This window comes from Salvelinus fontinalis, chromosome 35 (assembly GCF_029448725.1).
Source record: "Salvelinus fontinalis isolate EN_2023a chromosome 35, ASM2944872v1, whole genome shotgun sequence".
Lineage (NCBI taxonomy): Eukaryota > Metazoa > Chordata > Actinopteri > Salmoniformes > Salmonidae > Salvelinus > Salvelinus fontinalis.
In genome coordinates, this window is record NC_074699.1 from 38,046,975 (window position 1) to 38,056,862 (window position 9,888).

The following is a 9,888-nucleotide window of genomic DNA, read 5'->3' on the forward strand; positions in this document are numbered from 1 at the left end:
GTAGAGGATGCCTGGCTATTCTTTAAAAGTGCCTTCCTCACCATCTTAAATAAGCCCCATTCAAAAAATGTAGAACTAGGAATAGATATAGTCCTTGGTTCACACCAGACCTGTCTGCCCTTGACCAGCACAAAAACATCCTGTGGCGTTTTGCATTAGCATCGAAAACCCCCGTGATATGCAACTTTTCAGGGAAGTTAGGAACAAATATGCACAGGCAGTTAGGAAAGCTAAGGCTAGCTTTTTCAAACAGAAATTTGCATCCTGTCGTACTAACTCAAAAAAGTTCTGGGACACTGTAAAGTCCATGGAGAATAAGAGCACCTCCTCCCAGCTGCCCACTGCTCTGAGGCTAGGAAACACTCCCCACCGATAAAGCCACTATAATTGAGAATTTCAATAAGCATTTTTCTACGGCTGGCCATGCTTTCCTCCTGGCTACCCCTACCCCGGGCAACTGCCCTGCACCCCCCTCAGCAACTTGCCCAAGCCTCCCCCATTTCCCCTTCACCCAAATCCAGATAGCTGATGTTCTGAAAGACCTGCAAAATCTGGACCCCTACAAATCAGCCGGGCTAGACAATCTGGACCCTCTCTTTCTAAAATGATCTGACGAAATTGTTCTTTTTCGTATCGTCTGAGATCCCCAAAGATTGGAAAGCTGCCGCGGTCATCCCCCTCTTCAAAGGGGCAGACACTCTAGACCCTAACTGCTACAGACCTATATCTATTCTACCCTGCCTTTCTAAGGTCTTCGAAAGCCAAGTTAACAAACAGATTACCAACCATTTCAAATCCCACCGTACCTTCTCCGCTATGCGACCCGGTTTCAGAGCTGGTCATGGGTGCACCTCAGCCACGCTCAAGGTCCTAAACGATATCATAACCGCCATCGATAAGAGACAGTACTGTGCAACCGTATTCATCGACCTGGCCAAGGCTTTCGACTCTGTCAATCACCACATCCTCATCGGCAGACTCGATAGCCTTGGTTTCTCAAATGATTGCCTCGCCTGGTTCACCAACTACTTCTCTGATAGAGTTCAGTGTGTCAAATCGGAGGTCCTGTTGTCCGGACCTCTGGCAGTCTCTATGGGGGTGCCACAGGGTTCAATCCACGGGCCGACTCTTTTTATTTATATTATTGCTCTTTTGCACCCCAGTATCTCTACTTGCACATCGTCATCTGCACATCTATCACTCCAGTGTTAATGCTAAATTGTAATTATTTCACCTCTATGGCCTATTTATTGCCTTACCTCCCTACTCTTCTACATTTGCAGACACTGTACATAGATGTTTCTATTGTGTTATTGACTGTACGTAGGTTTATGTGTTACTCGCAGTTGTAAATTAGAACTTGTTCTCAACTGGCCTACCTGGTTAAAAAAAAGGTGAAATAAAAATATATATCTATAAAAAAAAAATGGGATCATCATTGAAAAGGAAAACAGACGCTGTCACTAGTTATATTTGTTTTCTTTATGTTTTGGTTTAGGTCAGGGTGTGACAAGGGGGGGTTGTTTAGCTTTTTTATTGTCTAGGGTTTTTTGTCTTGTCTAGGGGTGTTGTCTATCTATGGGGATTTGGTATTGTCTAGGGGTATGGAGATTTATGGTGGCCTGAATTGTTTCCCCATCAGAGGCAGCTGTTTATCGTTGTCTTTGATTGGGGATCCTATTTAGGTTGCCATTTTCCATGTTGGTTTTGTGGGTAGTTGTTTTCTGTCTCTGTGTCTGTACCAGACAGAACTGTTTCGTTTTGTTATTTTTTGTTCTAGTGTTCAGTGTTATTAAAAATCATGAACACGTACCAGGCTGCACCTTGGTCCTCTCCTTCTTCCTCAGACGAACATCGTTACAGAACTACCCACCACCAAAGGACCAAGCAGCGTGGCCAGGAAAATGAGACAACCTGGGAGGAGGTAGAGAGGTGGGCGGTCGACCCAGGGGGAGTGCCAGAGCCCGGCTGGGAGTCTACGGAGCAGTGCGAAGAGGGATACCAGAGGATGGAGTCGGCGAGACGAACACGGCTAGCAAGGAAGCCCGAGAGGGGGGGGTGGCACACGGGGTGTGTGGCAGAGTCAGGTTGGAGACCTGAGCCAACTCCCCGTGCTTACCGTGGCGGGCATCGTACTGGTCAGGCACCGTGTTATGCGGTGGAGCGCACGGCGTCTCCAGTAGGCGTTCTTAGCCCGGTGCGCTATATCCCAGCTCCTCGCATCGGCCAGACGGAGTGTGCCAGCCCTGCTCTCCAGACCTCCAATGCGTCTCCTCGGCACGGGTTATCCTGCGCCAGCCCTACGCACGGTGTCGCCGGTTCACCAGCACAGCCCAGTGCGGCCTGTTCCAACTCCCCGCACTTGCCGGGCTACAGGGGGGATCCAGCCAGAACGAGTTGTGTTAGCTCTGCGCTCGAAACCGCTAGTGCGCCTCCACGGCCCAGTGTATCCGGTGCCTCGGCTAACGAAGAGGCCTCCTGCATGTCTCCCCAGCCTGGTGAGTCCTATGCCTGTGCTAAGCCCTAACCCTCCTGCATGTCTCCCCAGCCTGGTGAGTCCTGTGCCTGTGCTAAGCCCTAACCCTCCTGCATGTCTCCCCAGCCTAGTGAGTCCTGTGCCTGTGCTAAGCCCTAACCCTCCTGCATGTCTCCCCAGCCTGGTGAGTCCTGTGCCTGTGCTAAGCCCTAACCCTCCTGCATGTCTCCCCAGCCTGGTGAGTCCTGTGCCTGTGTTAAGCCCTAACCCTCCTGCATGTCTCCCCAGCCTGGTGAGTCCTGTGCCTGTGCTAAGCCCTAACCCTCCTGCATGTCTCCCCAGCCTGGTGAGTCCTGTGCCTGTGTTAAGCCCTAACCCTCCTGCATGTCTCCCCAGCCTGGTGAGTCCTGTGCCTGTGCTAAGCCCTAACCCTCCTGCATGTCTCCCCAGCCTGGTGAGTCCTGTGCCTGTGCTAAGCCCTAACCCTCCTGCATGTCTCACCAGCCTGGTGAGTCCTGTGCCTGTGCTAAGCCCAAACCCTCCTGCATGTCTCCCCAGCCTGGTGAGTCCTGTGCCTGTGCTAAGCCCTAACCCTCCTGCATGTCTCCCCAGCCTGGTGAGTCCTGTGCCTGTGTTACGCCCTAACCCTCCTGCATGTCTCCCCAGCCTGGTGAGTCCTGTGCCTGTGCTAAGCCCTAACCCTCCTGCATGTCTCCCCAGCCTGGTGAGTTCTGTGCCTGTGCTAAGCCCTAACCCTCCTGCATGTCTCCCCAGCCTGGTGAGTCCTGTACCTGTGCTAAGCCCTAACCCTCCTGCATGTCTCCCCAGCCTGGTGAGTCCTGTGCCTGTGCTAAGCCCTAACCCTCCTGCATGTCTCCCCAGCCTGGTGAGTCCTGTGCCTGTGCTAAGCCCTAACCCTCCTGCATGTCTCCCCAGCCTGGTGAGTCCTGTGCCTGTGCTAAGCCCTAACCCTCCTGCATGTCTCCCCAGCCTGGTGAGTCCTGTGCCTGTGCTAAGCCCTAACCCTCCTGCATGTCTCCCCAGCCTAGTGAGTCCTGTGCCTGTGCTAAGCCCTAACCCTCCTGCATGTCTCCCCAGCCTGGTGAGTCCTGTGCCTGTGCTAAGCCCTAACCCTCCTGCATGTCTCCCCAGCCTGGTGAGTCCTGTGCCTGTGTTAAGCCCTAACCCTCCTGCATGTCTCCCCAGCCTGGTGAGTCCTGTGCCTGTGCTAAGCCCTAACCCTCCTGCATGTCTCCCCAGCCTGGTGAGTCCTGTGCCTGTGTTAAGCCCTAACCCTCCTGCATGTCTCCCCAGCCTGGTGAGTCCTGTGCCTGTGCTAAGCCCTAACCCTCCTGCATGTCTCCCCAGCCTGGTGAGTCCTGTGCCTGTGCTAAGCCCTAACCCTCCTGCATGTCTCACCAGCCTGGTGAGTCCTGTGCCTGTGCTAAGCCCAAACCCTCCTGCATGTCTCCCCAGCCTGGTGAGTCCTGTGCCTGTGCTAAGCCCTAACCCTCCTGCATGTCTCCCCAGCCTGGTGAGTCCTGTGCCTGTGTTACGCCCTAACCCTCCTGCATGTCTCCCCAGCCTGGTGAGTCCTGTGCCTGTGCTAAGCCCTAACCCTCCTGCATGTCTCCCCAGCCTGGTGAGTTCTGTGCCTGTGCTAAGCCCTAACCCTCCTGCATGTCTCCCCAGCCTGGTGAGTCCTGTACCTGTGCTAAGCCCTAACCCTCCTGCATGTCTCCCCAGCCTGGTGAGTCCTGTGCCTGTGCTAAGCCCTAACCCTCCTGCATGTCTCCCCAGCCTGGTGAGTCCTGTGCCTGTGCTAAGCCCTAACCCTCCTGCATGTCTCCCCAGCCTGGTGAGTCCTGTGCCTGTGCTAAGCCCTAACCCTCCTGCATGTCTCCCCAGCCTGGTGAGTCCTGTGCCTGTGCTAAGCCCTAACCCTCCTGCATGTCTCCCCAGCCTAGTGAGTCCTGTGCCTGTGCTAAGCCCTAACCCTCCTGCATGTCTCCCCAGCCTGGTGAGTCCTGTGCCTGTGCTAAGCCCTAACCCTCCTGCATGTCTCCCCAGCCTGGTGAGTCCTGTGCCTGTGTTAAGCCCTAACCCTCCTGCATGTCTCCCCAGCCTGGTGAGTCCTGTGCCTGTGCTAAGCCCTAACCCTCCTGCATGTCTCCCCAGCCTGGTGAGTCCTGTGCCTGTGTTAAGCCCTAACCCTCCTGCATGTCTCCCCAGCCTGGTGAGTCCTGTGCCTGTGCTAAGCCCTAACCCTCCTGCATGTCTCCCCAGCCTGGTGAGTCCTGTGCCTGTGCTAAGCCCTAACCCTCCTGCATGTCTCACCAGCCTGGTGAGTCCTGTGCCTGTGCTAAGCCCAAACCCTCCTGCATGTCTCCCCAGCCTGGTGAGTCCTGTGCCTGTGCTAAGCCCTAACCCTCCTGCATGTCTCCCCAGCCTGGTGAGTCCTGTGCCTGTGTTACGCCCTAACCCTCCTGCATGTCTCCCCAGCCTGGTGAGTCCTGTGCCTGTGCTAAGCCCTAACCCTCCTGCATGTCTCCCCAGCCTGGTGAGTTCTGTGCCTGTGCTAAGCCCTAACCCTCCTGCATGTCTCGCCAGCCTGGTGAGTCCTGTACCTGTGCTAAGCCCTAACCCTCCTGCATGTCTCCCCAGCCTGGTGAGTCCTGTGCCTGTGCTAAGCCCTAACCCTCCTGCATGTCTCCCCAGCCTGGTGAGTCCTGTGCTAAGCCCTAACCCTCCTGCATGTCTCCCCAGCCTGGTGAGTCCTGTGCCTGTGCTAAGCCCTAACCCTCCTGCATGTCTCCCCAGCCTGGTGAGTCCTGTGCCTGTGCTAAGCCCTAACCCTCCTGCATGTCTCCCCAGCCTGGTGAGTCCTGTGCCTGTGCTAAGCCCTAACCCTCCTGCATGTCTCCCCAGCCTGGTGAGTCCTGTGCCTGTGCTAAGCCCTAACCCTCCTGCATGTCTCCCCAGCCTGGTGAGTCCTGTGCCTGTGCTAAGCCCTAACCCTCCTGCATGTCTCCCCAGCCTGGTGAGTCCTGTGCCTGTGTTAAGCCCTAACCCTCCTGCATGTCTCCCCAGCCTGGTGAGTCCTGTGCCTGTGCTAAGCCCTAACCCTCCTGCATGTCTCCCCAGCCTGGTGAGTCCTGTGCCTGTGCTAAGCCCAAAACCTCCTGCATGTCTCCCCAGCCTGGTGAGTCCTGTGCCTGTGCTAAGCCCTAACCCTCCTGCATGTCTCCCCAGCCTGGTGAGTCCTGTGCCTGTGCTAAGCCCTAACCCTCCTGCATGTCTCCCCAGCCTGGTGAGTCCTGTGCCTGTGTTAAGCCCTAACCCTCCTGCATGTCTCCCCAGCCTGGTGAGTCCTGTGCCTGTGCTAAGCCCTAACCCTCCTGCATGTCTCCCCAGCCTGGTGAGTCCTGTGCCTGTGTTAAGCCCTAACCCTCCTGCATGTCTCCCCAGCCTGGTGAGTCCTGTGCCTGTGCTAAGCCCTAACCCTCCTGCATGTCTCCCCAGCCTGGTGAGTCCTGTGCCTGTGCTAAGCCCTAACCCTCCTGCATGTCTCACCAGCCTGGTGAGTCCTGTGCCTGTGCTAAGCCCAAACCCTCCTGCATGTCTCCCCAGCCTGGTGAGTCCTGTGCCTGTGCTAAGCCCTAACCCTCCTGCATGTCTCCCCAGCCTGGTGAGTCCTGTGCCTGTGTTACGCCCTAACCCTCCTGCATGTCTCCCCAGCCTGGTGAGTCCTGTGCCTGTGCTAAGCCCTAACCCTCCTGCATGTCTCCCCAGCCTGGTGAGTTCTGTGCCTGTGCTAAGCCCTAACCCTCCTGCATGTCTCCCCAGCCTGGTGAGTCCTGTACCTGTGCTAAGCCCTAACCCTCCTGCATGTCTCCCCAGCCTGGTGAGTCCTGTGCCTGTGCTAAGCCCTAACCCTCCTGCATGTCTCCCCAGCCTGGTGAGTTCTGTGCCTGTGCTAAGCCCTAACCCTCCTGCATGTCTCCCCAGCCTGGTGAGTCCTGTACCTGTGCTAAGCCCTAACCCTCCTGCATGTCTCCCAAGCCTGGTGAGTCCTGTGCCTGTGCTAAGCCCTAACCCTCCTGCATGTCTCCCCAGCCTGGTGAGTCCTGTGCCTGTGCTAAGCCCTAACCCTCCTGCATGTCTCCCCAGCCTGGTGAGTCCTGTGCCTGTGCTAAGCCCTAACCCTCCTGCATGTCTCCCCAGCCTGGTGAGTCCTGTGCCTGTGCTAAGCCCTAACCCTCCTGCATGTCTCCCCAGCCTGGTGAGTCCTGTGCCTGTGCTAAGCCCTAACCCTCCTGCATGTCTCCCCAGCCTGGTGAGTCCTGTGCCTGTGCTAAGCCCTAACCCTCCTGCATGTCTCCCCAGCCTGGTGAGTCCTGTGCCTGTGCTAAGCCCTAACCCTCCTGCATGTCTCCCCAGCCTGGTGAGTCCTGTGCCTGTGTTAAGCCCTAACCCTCCTGCATGTCTCCCCAGCCTGGTGAGTCCTGTGCCTGTGCTAAGCCCTAACCCTCCTGCATGTCTCCCCAGCCTGGTGAGTCCTGTGCCTGTGCTAAGCCCAAAACCTCCTGCATGTCTCCCCAGCCTGGTGAGTCCTGTGCCTGTGCTAAGCCCTAACCCTCCTGCATGTCTCCCCAGCCTGGTGAGTCCTGTGCCTGTGCTAAGCCCTAACCCTCCTGCATGTCTCCCCAGCCTGGTGAGTCCTGTGCCTGTGCTAAGCCCTTTCCCTCCTGCATGTCTCCCCAGCCTGGTGAGTCCTGTGCCTGTGCTAAGCCCTAACCCTCCTGCATGTCTCCCCAGCCTGGTGAGTCCTGTGCCTGTGCTAAGCCCTAACCCTCCTGCATGTCTCCCCAGCCTGGTGAGTCCTGTGCCTGTGCTAAGCCCTAACCCTCCTGCATGTCTCCCCAGCCTGGTGAGTCCTGTGCCTGTGCTAAGCCCTAACCCTCCTGCATGTCTCCCCAGCCTGGTGAGTCCTGTGCCTGTGCTAAGCCCTAACCCTCCTGCATGTCTCCCCAGCCTGGTGAGTCCTGTGCCTGTGCTAAGCCCTAACCCTCCTGCATGTCTCCCCAGCCTGGTGAGTCCTGTGCCTGTGCTAAGCCCTAACCCTCCTGCATGTCTCCCCAGCCTGGTGAGTCCTGTGCCTGTGCTAAGACCTAACCCTCCTGCATGTCTCCCCAGCCTGGTGAGTCCTGTGCTAAGCCCTAACCCTCCTGCATGTCTCCCCAGCCTGGTGAGTCCTGTGCCTGTGCTAAGCCCTAACCCTCCTGCATGTCTCCCCAGCCTGGTGAGTCCTGTGCCTGTGCTAAGCCCTAACCCTCCTGCATGTCTCCCCAGCCTGGTGAGTCCTGTGCCTGTGCTAAGCCCTAACCCTCCTGCATGTCTCCCCAGCCTGGCGAGTCCTGTGCCTGTGCTAAGCCCTAACCCTCCTGCATGTCTCCCCAGCCTAGTGAGTCCTGTGCTAAGCCCTAACCCTCCTGCATGTCTCCCCAGCCTAGTGAGTCCTGTGCTAAGCCCTAACCCTCCTGCATGTCTCCCCAGCCTAGTGAGTCCTGTGCCTGTGCTAAGCCCTAACCCTCCTGCATGTCTCCCCAGCCTGGTGAGTCCTGTGCCTGTGCTAAGCCCTAACCCTCCTGCATGTCTCCCCAGCCTGGTGAGTCCGGTGCTAAGCCCTAACCCTCCTGCATGTCTCCCCAGCCTGGTGAGTCCTGTGCCTGTGCTAAGCCCTAACCCTCCTGCATGTCTCCCCAGCCTGGTGAGTCCTGTGCTAAGCCCTAACCTTCCTGCATGTCTCCCCAGCCTGGTGAGTCCTGTGCCTGTGCTAAGCCCTAACCCTCCTGCCTGTCTCCCCAGCCTGGTGAGTCCTGTGCTAAGCCCTAACCCTCCTGCATGTCTCCCCAGCCTGGTGAGTCCTGTGCCTGTGCTAAGCCCTAACCCTCCTGCATGTCTCCCCAGCCTGGTGAGTCCTGTGCCTGTGCTAAGCCCTAACCCTCCTGCCTGTCTCCCCAGCCTGGTGAGTCCTGTGCTAAGCCCTAACCCTCCTGCATGTCTCCCCAGCCTGGTGAGTCCTGTGCTAAGCCCTAACCCTCCTGCCTGTCTCCCCAGCCTGGTGAGTCCTGTGATAAGCCCTAACCCTCCTGCATGTCTCCCCAGCCTGGTGAGTCCTGTGCCTGTGCTAAGCCCTAACCCTCCTGCCTGTCTCCCCAGCCTGGTGAGTCCTGTGCCTGTGCTAAGCCCTAACCCTCCTGCATGTCTCCCCAGCCTGGTGAGTCCTGTGCCTGTGCTAAGCCCTAACCCTCCTGCCTGTCTCCCCAGCCTGGTGAGTCCTGTGCTAAGCCCTAACCCTCCTGCCTGTCTCCCCAGCCTGGTGAGTCCTGTGCTAAGCCCTAACCCTCCTGCATGTCTCCCCAGCCTGGTGAGTCCTGTGCTAAGCCCTAACCCTCCTGCCTGTCTCCCCAGCCTGGTGAGTCCTGTGCTAAGCCCTAACCCTCCTGCATGTCTCCCCAGCCTGGTGAGTCCTGTGCCTGTGCTAAGCCCTAACCCTCCTGCATGTCTCCCCAGCCTGGTGAGTCCTGTGCCTGTGCTAAGACCTAACCCTCCTGCATGTCTCCCCAGCCTGGTGAGTCCTGTGCTAAGCCCTAACCCTCCTGCATGTCTCCCCAGCCTGGTGAGTCCTGTGCCTGTGCTAAGCCCTAACCCTCCTGCATGTCTCCCCAGCCTGGTGAGTCCTGTGCTAAGCCCTAACCTTCCTGCATGTCTCCCCAGCCTGGTGAGTCCTGTGCCTGTGCTAAGCCCTAACCCTCCTGCCTGTCTCCCCAGCCTGGTGAGTCCTGTGCTAAGCCCTAACCCTCCTGCATGTCTCCCCAGCCTGGTGAGTCCTGTGCCTGTGCTAAGCCCTAACCCTCCTGCCTGTCTCCCCAGCCTGGTGAGTCCTGTGCTAAGCCCTAACCCTCCTGCATGTCTCCCCAGCCTGGTGAGTCCTGTGCCTGTGCTAAGCCCTAACCCTCCTGCATGTCTCCCCAGCCTGGTGAGTCCTGTGCCTGTGCTAATCCCTAACCCTCCTGCCTGTCTCCCCAGCCTGGTGAGTCCTGTGCTAAGCCCTAACCCTCCTGCATGTCTCCCCAGCCTGGTGAGTCCTGTGCTAAGCCCTAACCCTCCTGCCTGTCTCCCCAGCCTGGTGAGTCCTGTGATAAGCCCTAACCCTCCTGCATGTCTCCCCAGCCTGGTGAGTCCTGTGCCTGTGCTAAGCCCTAACCCTCCTGCCTGTCTCCCCAGCCTGGTGAGTCCTGTGCCTGTGCTAAGCCCTAACCCTCCTGCATGTCTCCCCAGCCTGGTGAGTCCTGTGCCTGTGCTAAGCCCTAACCCTCCTGCCTGTCTCCCCAGCCTGGTGAGTCCTG